This window comes from Euprymna scolopes, chromosome 15, assembly GCF_053919585.1.
Source record: "Euprymna scolopes isolate OS-2025 chromosome 15, ASM5391958v1, whole genome shotgun sequence".
NCBI lineage: Eukaryota > Metazoa > Mollusca > Cephalopoda > Sepiida > Sepiolidae > Euprymna > Euprymna scolopes.
In genome coordinates, this window is record NC_136496.1 from 21,950,908 (window position 1) to 21,967,650 (window position 16,743).

A 16,743-nucleotide genomic window follows, 5' to 3' on the forward strand; every position below is an offset into this window, starting at 1 on the left:
CTCCAAAAATGATGATTCACGCAAGATAGCCCAAAAGTAGTCTGAAGCATTCCATACGTTCCTGTGGCATTTTACCCACGTTTCAAATAGAATTTTATTGCATATCTTTCCTATGAAGTGTCCTCACGTCCAGATTGCATTTTTGAAATCCACCAACTGTGACAATCAGTCTTTAGTATTGCGTATTCCTGCTTCAGCTGTTCATTTTAAACTGGAATCATAAAAAATTGTTCAGCCATTTTATATTGTGTATGTCAATAACACACTGCATTTTCGAGAATCTACAACAATTTTAAATGCCTGTGTACAAAATGTCTCTAATCTTATTTAAGCCACCTCGTAAGTTGATCAGAGAAACAAAGATTAAAATGAGCTTTGTAGAAAGATAATGGAGAGGAAATTGTTGACTAATGAACACAAAATGTAGCTGAAACAGCTGTAATTGTGGCACGAAACTGGACAATTATGTTTAGAATTTTATTATTATTATTGGCTTACATGGAGCTTTCACACAAGTCAACAAACGATCGGATTGGAAACCTGTGGTGTTCTCTGGAAGCTGGGTAACAACAAGTCTCCTCAGACGTCCAGCTCTCTCCACCTACTTCGATAGCATTTGCAAATGAATTTGCATCATCACAACAGCCACTTACCATTGATTTCTCGCTGGTTATGGCCATTGGTTTATACTGGAATTTGAGTGGCACTCAGCCTCCCCAAGGTCCCAGTTCTCTTTGCGCTTGTCCAGCTGAGGTCTGGTTGGCGCTCGCTTCTCGGTCTTTCAGTCCTTATTGACCCTTCTCGGCCCTTTGGTATCCCTTTTCACAGTGCCACTTTGGGGACTACTATCAAGGACATAGGTTGCAGTGATACTATGTAGGGAGTTGAGCAGCAATATGTCTGTTTACATTACACTTGAACCGTTGCATGTCAGTACAGTCGGGGAACAGTTTCAAATGCGTTTTTTTACGACAATTAGGGAATATTTGCAGACAGTCTTGGGTTTGCGACGGTTTATGAGGCAGTTGGAGCCAGTTGAAAGCAGGTTGTTACTCAGAACAGGTTGAGGTAAGCTGACGTAAACTGACAAACAAGTCCTTGACAGAAGACACAGATATGGACTTGGGAGCTTAGAGTTCGTTTTCCTCGATGAGGTGAACAAAACACCTGGAGTTCAACCGAACTACATAGAATGTGTTGGAGTGTTTTGAGTTGCTTTGCTTTTTTTTACACTTGTGCACCTATACACACTCATCAGCAATCGCTAACACATGAAACGACTACAAGTCCAGAAGGGAAAATGAAAGAGAAGGGCACGATGGAAAGAGTATTGGTCGTCATTTGTTATTGAGCGAGGAGCACGTGGTCACAGATTAAAGAGACCTTGTGATCACGTTTGATTACGGTAAACTACGTTCCATTACTTGCATGTGAAACGTTAGGCGGTATTACTTCATTCACACATGTTGGAAAATAGTATTAAAACTATTCCGTAGATATGACTTAAGCTTTCGTCCAAAATCTGAGTAAAGCACTTTTATTATAGCTGTTATATCCTTACTTTAAATTAGAATTCAGCAAGAAACACGGGGTCATGGATAAAAGACAAAGAGGTTTATTTACAAGGGAATACATGTGACATAAGAGTTACTCGACATCTTTTCTTATTGTCTTTCTGTCTTTTTCCTCCTCTCTCAGTCACGTGAGAGGGTCAATATATCTATAGTTCATTTCATCTATGAAGGGATGTTAGGTTATTCCATTATATCACATGAAGGGATGTTAGGTTATTCCATTACATCACATGAAGGGATGTTAGGTTATTCCATTACATCAATAGCCAAGCTTAATTTTATTTGCTAGAATGCCAACCAAAGACGAATTATTATATTTATGTAATAATCACGTGGTTAAAAAATATGAAATAGGGTGATCACTACTTCCTTATGACCGGACACGAACGCAGGGTTTTGGCGCGTATGCAACAAATGTTTGATCGTTACACGTCAAGTCTCAAGAGCCATATCAATATTTGCTGGCTTTTCCGTCCATCCATACGTGTCCTTTACTTTTTTTTTGTATTATTTCCGGGAAAAATAAAAATGAAATGCAAGATGTCGGTCTGTATTGGCAGACAATGAGAGAAAAGGAAAAACACAAATCAACAACAATAAAAAGCAAAAATAAATAAAAACAAGTTAAACACGATAAAAGATTGCAGTTATGTCGCGTTTGCGGAAGTAATTAAAGAATGTTCGTTTCGCAATTGTTGACAATCTGTCTGCTTTATCTCATTTTTTGTAGAGATTTATAGATTCAGAGAGAAAGAGAGAAAGAGAGAGAGAGAGAGAGAGAGAGAGGAAGGAAGAGAGATAAGGGGCAGGTGAGAAAGAGGGAGAGAATATGTGTTCAAGAAAGATACAGAGAGAGAAATAAGGTAAACATAATGAAAGTAGAAATGCGAAAGTTATAGATAGATAGATAGATAGAGGTGAGGGGAAAGAGAAACAGAAAAAGAGAGAGAATGATGGTATTATATTAAAGAACTATATTAAAAAAGCAGAATACTGATAGTGTCATAATCTAGAGAGAGTGAGGAGGAGAAAGATAAATTCACGTACAAAGAGAGAGTAAGAGGGGAAATAGGTATTTATTTAAGATTGGCACTGAGAGGGAAATGATATAAAAAAGGGGAGAGCGTGGTAAAGCGACAACTATAGATAGGTTTGATTGATAGATAAAGAAAGAGCGAGAGAGCGAGAGAGCGAGAGAGGGAGAGAGTAACGGAAAGGGAAAAGATAGAGAGATATGTATAGAGAGACAGAGAACGAAAGTGTTAATAACGAACAACGTATTTATTTTTACTCACGTTCACCCCTATCAAGGCATATCACAACTTGGACGTAAGGGGCTACTATTTTAGACCATACCTAGAAATATTTAACAAGATGTTTGTTTACATTACATTTAAACTCCTGCGTATCAGTCGAGCCAATGAAGCCGGCAGCAGGAAGGGAATTCCAAAGACTATCTGTTCGAGGGAAGAATCATGGCATTTAGGGGCCTCAACAGTGAAGAGGTGAGATTTTGGTTACTAAGCAGGTTTGTCGGGGTATGACAGAGGGGGCACAAGTGCATCGAGTTCATCAGAACACGTTCCGTTAAAATATTTGTAAAACAGGCACAGGAATGCAACATTGCGGCGATGGGACATATCAAAGGCCTTCGATAAGGTATGTCATAAAGGCCTACTTCACAAGATTTCCAGCTACAGTATAACTGAAAATGTTTTCTCAATTAATAAATCATTTTTCTCTGATAGGCTCATAAGAGTAGTGGTTGATGGGCAGACACCAGTGGCCCAGAGTATTAATGCTCGAGTCCCTCAGGGGTTCATCCTGGGCCTAACTGTCTTCCTGATCTACATTAATGAGCTCCCAAAACACATACTTAAATCATTCGTTGAAATCTATGCTCATGACACGACCATCTATGGCAACACATTAAAGGCCGTAAATGACAAAGTTCTCTCTAATTCTCTCTCCTCTGATCTTGAGCGCGTGGTACACTGGGGGAAGAGGTGTCTGGTTACTTTTAATGCATCTAAAACCAAGCTCCTATCTTTGCTTCATCAAAGCTCTGATCCTCATCTGGTATCGATTGGGATGGATGGCTCTTGTCTTGGGGAGGCTCTATGTTTGACAAGCTTCTGGGTTTGACTTTACTCCTGACCTGAAATGGAACACGTACATCATGTCTGTTTCCAAGGTCGCTGAGAAAATGGTAGACTCCTTCTACCCCCCTAAAAGACATGTCACTACTGATGCAATTATCTATCTATATAAAAGCCAAGTACGTCTAAGGATTGAGTACTGCTGCCACATCTGGGCAGGAACTGCTAAAAACAGCTCATCATATCTTGACAGAATATAAAATAGGCTTAGTGGGGGATGCCCTTTTCTCTTCCCTGCAACCTCTCTCCCATAGAAGAGACGTTGCTAGCCTGTTTTTTTTTATCGTTATTTTCATGGCAAGTGCTCATCTGAGCTCCAATCTCTGGTGCCTCTTCGCTAATCTTTTACGATAAACACGCGTCTAACTGAAACCACGGTCATTAATTTTCCCCCCTCTTTATCTGTGCCTAAATACGTAGATTCCATGAACAAATTTTTCCCTTAAAAGAGCACGTCTGTGGAACTCTCTTCCGTTTGTCTTCTTCCCACCTAACTACAACTTGGATGTCTTCAAGTCCAACATAAACAAATTCCTGATGAGCAGCCCTTTAAGTAAGACAATTTATAAAATCTCCAATACTAACGATTACTACGATACTATCCCATTGATTACTGTACACGCAATAACCCTTATCACCGAGTGGCTTCCGGGCCGTGATAAGTGGTGACCTCCATGTAAAAAAAACAAACAAACTCAAAAAACGCTTTTTTGAACCTATTCAAGAGGAAGAGGCTAGTGGTAGATTCACCAGCCAAGATGTGGCAACAATACTCCATACAAGATCAAATGGCGGCCTGGTAGCGGTATAGTATACTTTCAAGTGTTAGTAGTCTTCTAGTTTGATAGAGGGAAGCCACTTTCTTTGCAGCAGCCTTCAATGTATTCAATATGCAGAAAGAATAAGCAGTAAAAAATAGCGTAGGAATATGCAGAGAAAGAGAAAGAGAGAGAGAGAAAGAAAGAGAGAAAGAGAGAGAGAGAACGAACAATAGAGTGAAAGACAGAGGGAGAGAAATAAAAAGGGGAGAGAAAGAGAGAAAGAAAGATTGTGTTTATATATTCGCTAAGAGAGAAATGAAGTTAAAACAAAGAGGGAGTGCGGGAAAGCGAGTTACAGATAGAGATTGCTTAGAGAAAGAGAGACAGAGGAGGAAGAGAAAGAGAGATTGCAAGACGCTTGTAAAAAAGATTTATTGGCAGGGAATGTTTATTTTCCATTTGAATATCGGCCAATATTCATTCTTCTCGGTCAATGTGACATTCTGAAACACAATTAACTAAAGAGAAGGTAGAGATAGAAATGGCGGAGAAATCTGACGAGATATGGAGGGAGAGAAGTGAGAAATATGAAGGAAATATATAGATGCATAAAAAGAGTGATAGATAGATTGATAGATAGAAAGATAGATAAATAGATAGATAGATAGATAGATACAGAGAGAGAGAGAGAGAGAGAGAGAGAGAGAGAGAGAGAGTAAAGAGAAGAAGTGTTTGAGAAGGTTAAATAATGTATTTTATTTTAATGACTTAAATGCAGTTGATTGAATATTCAGAGAGAAGCGCACTTACTAAAGAAACAAATAGAGCACTCTCGGTGGCTTATGTTGTTTCTTTAAACATTTACATGCTCCTTTCTCTTTGCTTGTGTTTGTTGTATAGCGATTACCATCTCACAAGTTTCCTTTAATGATTACATGAAACCTTACCAAACATTAATAGCTATGGCTAGAGATATTTTACCTGAGAGCACTTCGTTCAAGCTCCTTGGCTTAAGGTTTAAAAGGTGCACATTTCGGATGTACATAAAATATTTTATAAGATCTTGCTTTCTTAACAGCCCAACCACTTAAAATTTGTTCCTAATGATAGAAATGAAATGCGGTTAAAACTTATAAACAAGGGAAATCCATTCGGCTGTTTTAATTTACTGCGTATCTACGCTTTTTAATTTCTAATGTCGAATCAGTTATTTCAATAAAAAATGTTTTTATTAAATGATATCGATTCTAATATTATTGATTATAAGATTGGGTTGGCCAAAACATTCGTTTTAATTTGATTTTCTCGGCTTAATAAAGATCATTTTATATCTCTACTAGCGGGGGTGGCCGGCGTTGCCAGGCATTGCCCGGCGTTTCCCGGGTGTTTGTAGGTGTGTGTATAGGGGGAGATGGTAAGTACTAACCCTGTTTAAATAATATTAAAAAAAACGATGTAAAAACAAATCGAAAAAAACAAAAAAACAAAACAGCGAACAAACGTAAAAAAGAAATAAAAATAATAAACGCGTTGGGAAAACCAAAAACCAAAAATAAAAACAGCGAAAAACAGAAAAAAATGGCATAAATAACCCTGTTTCAGTATCGAAAAAAAAATTATCTGATACCTCGGATCAAACCTGAAATCTTAAGAAAACAACGCTGAAAACCGCGTGGTTGACGGTGTGTGTGTGTGGGGGGGATAAACTAAAGAATACGCGAAGTAATAATCCTGTTTAAATATTATAAAATAAAAAAATACGTTCCCGGGTGTTTCGAGGTGTAAAAGAAAAAAGTTTTGGTAGGGAGGTAGACTCAAACCTGAAGCCTTAAGGCTAAAGCAGAAAAAAAAAACAGTCTGACACGTTAACCCGACGCTAAAAAGGCAGAGAACTGAGAACTGAGAACTGACGAAATTAAATGTAAAAAAAAGCAGCAGGTGGTTTAAACTAACGTCAATGTTTTCTAGGTTAAATATCACGCCATCGTCGTAGCAGTAGGAGAAAAAAAATGAAAGAACGATTATTTTGCTACCCCTCCTTGTAGAAAAGCGTTCCGTTGAGGGTGGAGGTATTAAGGTTTTTCGGCAATCTTTCAATATTTGTCATCCGAAGGGTCGAGCTTATAAATGATACCTATCTAGTGAAAATCCGTCGCCTGTGAAAAATTTTTCCGAGACACACAAACACACACAAACAAACACTAACGCACACACACATTTTGCCCTTTATATATATACTAGCAGGGGTACCCGGCGTTGCCCGGGTATTTAGATGTGTATGTGCTCTGGCAGGGGGGGGTTTAAATCAAAACAAAAGAATAAGCCAAGTCATAAATGTTTAAATAAGTGTTTAAATATTATATAAAAAGAAACAATGTTATAATTTCTTAAAAAAATCGTTGCTCGGGTGTTTGTGCCGGGGATGGGGCAGTTTTAAAATAGTTTTGTTAGGTAGGTAGGATTGAACCCTAAACCTTGAGGCGAAGTTGGGAAATAAAATGGGGGAAAACCGTGACACGTTAACCGCTCGGCCAGCAAGAATGAGTAACTGACGCACGTTTAAGATTATTTAAGTAGAAACAGAATTGACATATGCCCGCACTTAATGAGTTAATGAGGTCAAATATTAATAGCGGAGTTAACTTTCCCTTCGGGGCAGTTTTCTAATTAGGTTGAGGGGGGCAGTTTTTTGGGTTTGTTTATCCAACTTTGCTGGTTTTGTTTCCCCAAGATGTTAGAGAGGGACCATCTCCCCCACCAAAAGGAGATTGTCCAAATTGAATAGCAATTGTCTGATATAAGGAGAAACTCCGCATCGATCAAAGCTGATTCCTTTCTGGACGTTCAATGCCAGCTTCGAATTACTTTCGCTTTTATACGAAAAAGCCGAATCAACACACGGCGATCGAAAAAAATCTCGAAAATAGCGCGTGAAAGTCGGGCAAATTAAAGATAGACGTGACCCCCGTTCTTAACTCGTAGATATTATTATTTAGACAGGATATACAACGTTTTAAGAAGGAGTGAGCCGACCGAGCGCTCATCTGAAAAAAGCCTTTTTCGGACATCCAGAAAAAGTGCACACACTAACACACACACATTTTCGTTTTTATATATAAATTCTTCTAATCCCGTATTTTGTGGAACGATCAGTGTGTAATAAGCTTCCTACCAGATGCTTTCATAATTTTTGCTTGCATTTCAGGCTTTGAATTGAAATATCCAGCCAAGCAGTACCGACAGCTGATGTCTATTTTAATGCGAAACAAAGAAATAAAAAGTTATAGTAATTTACACTTAGATATGTGTATTTGGAAAATATTCTTGACGAACGGGTGTGCAAGAAGTAGATAAATCGATATTCAGTAAAGATGCACCTCTATCACTATGGTTGATCTTAGATATCTAGTGAAAGTCGTAGTTTAACAAGATTTGCATTCCCGTTGAGCCGGTGTAGAAGAATGGATTAGAAGGGAATTTAGAAAGTTTCTAAATTCCGTCTGATCCTCTGGGTGGGGAAAGCAAGCCGGAACGCGATAGAGAGCTTCCCAAAACGTCCTCAGAACAACACACACGATCAATTGACAAAAAACCTCCGAGAAACTATGCGCATTACCTCAGGATGTTTGAAGACAACCCCGACACAATAGCTACCAGTAGCAAGCTCAACCGCCCCACCTACATAAGGAGGAGAGAGGAAACTTAAAATGGATTCTAAACGTTGAAGAGGACACCAAGCACTTAGTACTCCAACAATTTTTTAAATATAACCCAGATACTTCCAGACTCAAATCTCGAAAGCCCTTCTACAACTCAAAATCCCAAACTCTGATCCAATTCAGACCTGCAAAAAATAATGGAGAAACAATACTCCCAATGGAGGGGACATCATTGAAGATCCAACTTTGCGCATCCGAGATTTTGCTGCAAATATTAGAAAGTGGTGGATAGAACAAGGCATTTCAGGACTGCAGTAAACAAACACATGTAGAGACAGGTAGAATCTCTAATCTGGCTAAAGTGCAAGAAAGACCGCAGGGCAAAGACCATCTGATCCTAAACTGTTCAATCACATGACTGAAAGGAGGCTATTAGAAGGCAATTTCTCAGATTGGCTAAAAATTAGCGGTATAGAGGTCTAACCCATATAATACCTCTACTTTAACAGGATTTCCAAGCAAAGAAGTTCCTACATTAAAAAAAAAATGGAACATCAAATAGGGTTCTACCGATATCTGATGTTTTTTTCAAACGATAGAAATGAAAACGGAAATTTGCATATGTATGGATTTTTAGGACGATTGTCACAATTAGATTATAGAACGTCTTTTTTATGCTTGCCTCAATTGATTTTTGTACACGACTGTAGTTGAAGTATGACAATTTCCAGTAGAAGTTCACGTTAGTACGTTCTACTTACATGGATGACGAATTCTTCGCCATTTATCCTCCGTGTTTCCTTTGCAAGTGATAATTCATTGCCGTCAATTATCGGTAATAAATCCGATAAACAGGACTGGCTTTAAAACAGTAATTATTTTTTTTTGAATTATGCTCTGCTAAAGTGATACAAGATCGCTTGAGTGGCGCACATATCTTAATATCGATACAATAATTGGTTTGTGTATACGTAAAGTGATTATGCGTGCATAAACGTTAACATATATATATATATATATATATATATATCTACATATATATGTATATATATGTGTGTATGTGTGTATATATATGTACAATGTACTTATATATACATATTAGCATATATATATATATGTATATATACATATATGCATATATATACATATATATATATGCATATATACATATGCATTTATATACATACATATATATATGTATATATATATGTATATATATATGTATGTATATGTATATATATATATATATATATATATATATATATATATATATATATATATATACTTACAGGGTAAACATATTCAGAGATAACATCCAATGAACTTAACGAGGTTTATATGATTATGCTCAATATTAGAAACCAAAGTGTACCTTTATTTATATTCAAATAAACGTTATTTTAATGTTGCTATAAAAATTTATGTTTCGGTGAATTAGTTTTAACAGTAATTTACCGACACTCGTCCGGCGACAGAAAAAGTTGTTTTTATTTTTAAGTAATGGTCACAAATGAAGACACTGATCAAACGTACAACACGTTTAAAGCAGAGAAAGGTCACGTATTTAAAAATCAGATGAGAAAGACCAACATCCATTAGATTAAAAAAACAATTTCTTCGACTGTCGAGGCAGGAAATGGTGACCTTATCAAACGGGAAAACATTAGTAAAGCCTCTGACGTCTAGATACCAGTTTTATAAATGTCAACGTATTAATATAACACCAAAAAAATAAGAAAACAATGCATAAATATAATTACATTTAAAAAGAGTATACTAGTTTTGTAAATTTAAATATATAAATACAACAAAACTTAGAAAACATTAACAATATATTTACATTTATAAAAGTTGATAATCTATGTATCTCTAAAAGTGAAATCGCCTGTCTGCCTGTGTGTACATTTCCTTACCTACTCTGTAAATTTTCACTCTACAGATTAGAAATTTGACGAAAGGGGAATGCTGATTTGAGAAAATCGATTTAATCGGTTTTCGGACAGAAATTTGGCTGTCAAAGTGTGAAAGTTCAACGATTTGACCTTTTAGAACTCTACCAAACTCCTCCATCAGAGTTTGGTCTAAACACTTGATAATTTAGATGTTGATTACGTGAACATGGATCACACTTTTTAATTTGATTAGAGCCCAAAACAGTAAATGTTATAGGGTCAAAATTAGGTTCAAAGTTTAAAAACCATTGACCCCTGCGATCTCTACCAAATTACTCAGCCAATTTTTGGTCTAAACATTTGAAATTTTGCATAAAGTGTATTCAAACATACGGCAAGCTTTTAAATCAATTTTTGGCCAAAAGTTTGGCTGCCAAAGAGTCAACTTAAAAAAATAACCTTTGTGATCCCTAGCAAACTATTCAGGCAATTTTGAGTCTAAACACTTGAAATTTTAGATGTAACTTACATGGAAATGAGTCAAACTTTTTAATTTATACATATATATATATATATACATATGCACATTAAGTTATGAGGAGTACAAAGGTCCCAAGCAAAGCTGGGCTGAACTGCTTGTCTTTCTATTATATATATAAAAGTGAACGTGTCTGTGTGTGTGTCTCTGTACATTTCCTTACGCAATAACTCTCTCAATTTTAAGTCTACAGACTCGAAATTTGATATACAGGGTACTAACATTTGGGAAAATCTTTGTAATCCGTTTTCGGCCAGGAATTTGGCCGGAAAGGGGTCAAAATTCAACGATTTGACCTTTGAGAACTCTACCAAACTCCTCCGCCAATTTTTTGTTTAAACAATTTAAATTTTAGATATAGGTTCCTTGGACATAGATCTACCTTAATAACTTGATTTGAGCCCAAAACATTAAATGTTAAGGGGCTCATAATAGGGGTCAAAGTTTAAAAAATTGACAGCTTTTTTTTTTCTCAACATACACCTCCAAACACCCGGGCTACACCGGGCTGAAATGCTAGTATATCTATAAAAGGGAACGTGTCTGTGTGTACGTCTGTGTATATTTCCCTACTCAATAACTGTCAATTTTAAGTCTATAGACTCGAAATTCGATATACAGGGTACTGAGATTTGGGAAAATCTTTGTGATCGGTTTTCGGCCAAAAATTTTGCTGTTAAGGGGTCAAAATTCAACGATATATGTCGAAGAACTCTACCAAGCTACTCCGACAATTTTGGGTCCAAACACTTGAAATTTTAGATATAGATTTATTTGACATGGCTCTACCTTAATAACCTGATTTGAGCCCAAAACAATCAATGTTACGGGGTCATAATAGGAGTCCAATTTAAAAAAATTAACCGTTTTTTTTTCTTAACATACACCTCCAATCCCCCAGGTAACGCCGGGCTGAAATGCTAGTAGTTTTATAAATGTAAATTTTTTTATATTGGAGGAACAATTGGAAAATATTACATAAAATTATTTGCACTTATAAATCTCTATACTATTTTTATAAATGTAAATTTATAAATATTACATCAAAACTTGAAAAATTTTCCATAAATATTTATAACAATTAATTATTATATTTAAAGGAATATTCGTAAAGCTTATCTAGATTTTATTAAAACGAACGTATATTTCGTTTCATACAGGATTTCTAACGCTTTAACCAATAAAATAGTTAGTAAATAGAGTTCCTCACGCTTTCCTTCAAGTATTAAACAGGTTATTCGTTTCTACAAGAATTTGACAAATGGTTTTCGTCGTACTATCAATAAGGCCCTAGAAACGCAGTAAAGACGAACATGAACATTACAGAGTACTGCATCAATATCGCCTTGTATTAATGTATACACTAGGTATTAATGTATACACTAGGTAGGTTTGGTTATTTGTTTTTCAATGTGCAGAATTAAAACATTTTTGAAACACGTTTTGATGCTTTAATTTTTTTAATATCTTTAAATATTTATTTACCGAGCCCTGTTTTGCTATTTATATACAACGTAATGAAGTTGGCACACGATTCACGGCAGCTCATTGGAGTTAAGCAACGCTGAGCCTAGCCAGTATTAGATGGGCGACCATAAAGTAGCTATATGAAGGTGGAAGGTCAGGTCAGTACCCTTGCTTGCCAATGTGTACTGTGGTTGCAGGCGAACACGTGAACAGCTATATATAAAATTATGTAGTTCACCGAACTCCATTATTTCGACTGTCGTTGCAAAAAAAAAAATGATGATGATGATGATGATGATGATGGAGATATTTCATTTAAAAACATCCGATATAATTAATATTTCAATATATATTTTTCCCAAACTAAATGCCTTACTGAACAATTTTGGTAGAGGAAGCTATATTAAAGTTTATGTCTGATCTTGTATATTCCTTGTATATATATATATATATATATATATATATATATATATATATATATATATATATATATATATATATATATATATATATTACTTTCATATGTAACATATTGATGTTGCCATTCATAGGATGTTCAGTGCAAATGGAGACACCTTGATATTATTGTAGCTCTTTTGTTAAAACTGCAAAAGTATTTATCTAAACTATCAGGGACGCTTAAATATTACATTTGAATTTGTGCAGATTTTGTATCTATTATTATAGAGTCAATTTTCCATCGATTCTTATATATTATAACGTCATGATTTCAAATATATATATGTATATATTAATTCCAATATATGCACATAACAGCCACTATAATTTCTAGTTCGCTGCATTGTATCATCCCAAAGGTCCATGCAAAATTCTTAACTGATCGACTCAGTAGTTTCAGAGAAAAAAATGGAACAGACAGATTTACGGGCAAACAGACAGATGAACAGACAAATCTAATATATAAACGGCTATATATATATGCCTGTCTGTCGTTCTGTCTGTCAGCCGGTCTGTCTCTCTCCATATTTTAAATAACTATCCTCTTCGAAACTTAAAGTCATAGAGCGACGCTAGAGACCTCAATGATTAGATTTTTACGGGCCGTTCTTTTATGGGTCTTTAGCCGGTTGAAATTGTTTAAAGACTTCAAAAAATGGATCGAAATTGTCAAAATTTTGTACATCCATCTTAGTTGATTTTAATTCTTTATTTTTAATTGGTTCATATACGTGTCACTTTGGTACAGTGGTAATGTCATCAGCTTTGAAGGTTTCGGTTTCGGTTCTAGCTGGTGGCACCTAATTTTTTTTTTTTTTAACTTTTGAACTAACGATTCTATAATAATAGTATATACGAAATCATGAAAAATTAAAATATCATATTTAAGCGTATTTTACGCCCAGGCAAAGTCGGTCGTCTAAGCGAGTGGAAATAATAATGTACGAATAACATATTGCAAATGTTAAAAACAAATATTGTATCTGTACTCTTAGAACACCTCATCTTTTCTGTCTTCTGTCTGTTCTATACTTGCATGAATGCAGCGGCCCCGCTGTTTTAACAGCGACCACGGCCCTCCAAATTGTCGGGCCATGGTAATTGCGGGAAGTAAAGAAAGCATTTTCTTGCTGCTTCCCGTCTTGATTCGGGTGTGTGTCTCCCCCCGTACGTTAAACGTACCTCAGATACAACCTGGAAATTTCATACGACTCGGCACGATGCATGCAGCACCTAGCCTTCCCAAATGGTCACCTATTTGATAGTGGTCAGGCTTATCGTTGCTTAACTTCAATGAACCGGTGTATCAACGTGTGTATGCCGTATTCTATAATTATCCTTCTCTAAAAAAAAAAGTATTAGATTTAATTAATATTTTCATGGATTTTTACTCAAATTAGGTGTTTTACTCAACTTTTTAAAAGACAGAAATCTTTATTAGTGATTATAAGCACTATGACAACAGCATATTTTTGTCATTGTTTTGACTCTCGAGTGTGCATCCGTTGATATCTTATATGTTTTTATATAGAATGATGTGGTTCTCGGTTGATTAACTGAGTCTAACTGTGTCGGATATATACTCGAGAGTCAAAACAGTGAAAAGAATACGCTGTTGTCATAGCCCTAGTGATTACATCTTGTCTGTTGTTTTTCTTTTTTAATATTTCGTATTAGTTCGGTATTTCGCCAAATAGCATTAGTGAAAATTTCCAAGTGTCAAGAATAGTAATATGCATTCGAGTTAATTACTACTTTTAATTAGAATTAATATTTGTGTTTTGCCAGTTCTGATACATTGGAATATCCAAAGCCATAAATGTAAATGAAAATTTTCTTTTTGTCATTTGCCGAAATTGGTGCAAGCAATTTCGGCAAATATAAATCGATTCTAGTTCTTTTAAGTCTCTGCTGTTTTATTTTTGGCATTGCAGAGATTGATAAAGAGAGATAAAAAATAAAATCCATGTTGGTAAATTTAAAAACCAGGAAGCCAGCATCATCAAACAGCCTGGTCTAGCAGCACCAGTATAAACAAGAAACCAATAAACATATTTTATCCATTATTATTTAAACCAATTTGCTAATACATTAAGCTGTTATATTTCGGTCGTCTTTGAACTTTTCTGTTTCTTCTTCCCCTTATCTAACCTTTCCTTTCTCAAGAACCGACAACGATTCAGCCGTATGACATGGCTGTCAGCTTTAACCCCAATTGAATATCTTGCTTCGGCGTTATTTCCATATCTTATTGTTACACAAGTTACACAAGAAGGCGCGTCGGTTTATGCAAACGTATTCAATAATTATTGTGGACGGCGTTTATATATTATGTATTCAAATAATGTGTGATCCATAAGCGACATGTCCTCGATCGTAATGGCGTCGGGCATTAGACACACTGAACTCTTCATTATCAGAAACTGTCGGGGTGGAGGAGTTACATAGTCATATCACCACTTTATGATATTATAGCCAACGGCATTAAAACAAAAGATATGTTACATACTGGATATAACAATACACTGACATTTGACTACCTTTTCTAATGAGACCGACTTTTATTATTGACTCAACTTATTAATATTATATTTGAATTCAGCCCGATTGTAATTGTTTGCAAATGTCATTATTGTTAAGTTTATAGTATTTTTCGAAAATATTCTATTCTTAAATACTCCAAGCTTAGATGTACAAACTTGTATATTTCTAGAGCTAACGGATTCGTTAGATAGTCGTCAGACCCATATCTGTTACAGGAGGGTATCAAAACTAAGTTATTATACATCGAAAAGCAAAAAAAAAAAAATTTTTTTAATGACACGTTGCAAATTGTGATATGCGGAAAACAGACAATAAGAGGGGATAAGTAATCGAGAGTATAGAGTGGAACGAGAAAACTGTTGTCCTAGAAAAGACGACATGATTCCATTTCCTTTTGATGAAAACCGGTTTTCTTTTCTGTTGCATACCATGCACTAGTTGGCAAATTGTGTATAAATCCAAAGATCTATAGAAGCCTTCTATCATGTCTGAAAGTGACACAATGTTCAACGAGCGAGATCAGAGATGCGGCGCTGTACAACTCATGCTCTCTACCGATCCAAGTTATGACAACAGGATCATTGCCATTAAGATTTGTATTAAATATGTTTTATGTCAGAGGAGGGGGAGTTCATCTATAGACTTTTTTGTTTGTCTCTTTACTTTATAAGAATGCGTGTCCTGCATTTTTCTGTCAGCCTTTCTTTATTGATGATTGAAGATTTTTTCTGTTCGTTATAGTATTTCTATTTTCCCATGTTTTATTCTTCTTTTCTGTAATATTAGCCTGGTTCCCGGCGTTGCCCGGGTGCATGGAGGTGTGTGTTGAGCAAAAAAAAAAAAAAAAAGAAAAAAAGAATTATATTAGGCAAGCAGACTCGAACCCGTGCCGCGAAGGAGAAAAATAACGTGAAAAACATGTGACGTCTTTAGTGTTAAGTCCATCGCAAAACCGGAAGTGAGAACGTCAAAATAAGGCTAATCAATTGAAAAGAGTGGCTGACTTGTGAGAATATCTACGAAAAAAGCGACCACTCCTTAAAGAAAACTGTCGCGTTGAGGGTGAAGGAATTCATGTTTTTGGCCAATTTTTCGATATTTATCGCTCGAAAGTTACAAGTTTTAAAGGGATACCGGTCTCGTCACGTTCCGACGCGTCTGTCAAAAGTTTTAGACATACATACATACAAACATACATACATACATACATGTATATATGCATACATGATGATTGATGATTGCAACGTCTTGTCAGACGAGTGCCACTCCCTCAGACATTTAAAATCCATGAGCCCAAATGTCTGAGGGAGTATCTATACAAATATGATGTTACAGAGTCTTAGCTTTGTACGACAGCTAAGTCTCTCTCTCGGTTGAAAATGTTGAGATCCAGCAACAAGCAATAGCAAGATAGCCAGCAACAAATTAAACTGCATACCAGCTTAATGCGGGTGCTGGTCTTCCGCTTTATGGTTTTTTAAATCAGAGATTTGCTTCTCCTAGAAAGGTTGCCTTCACCACGGCTTACGGGAGCCCTCTCTACCCCAATACACATATACACACACACAAATATACACGGTGCTAGTTGGCCGTTGACCCAGAAAAAGAGTTCATTCGCCCTTTGGAAGGTCTTGTTTTTAATCCTATCCATACATACATACATACATACATAAATACATACATACATACA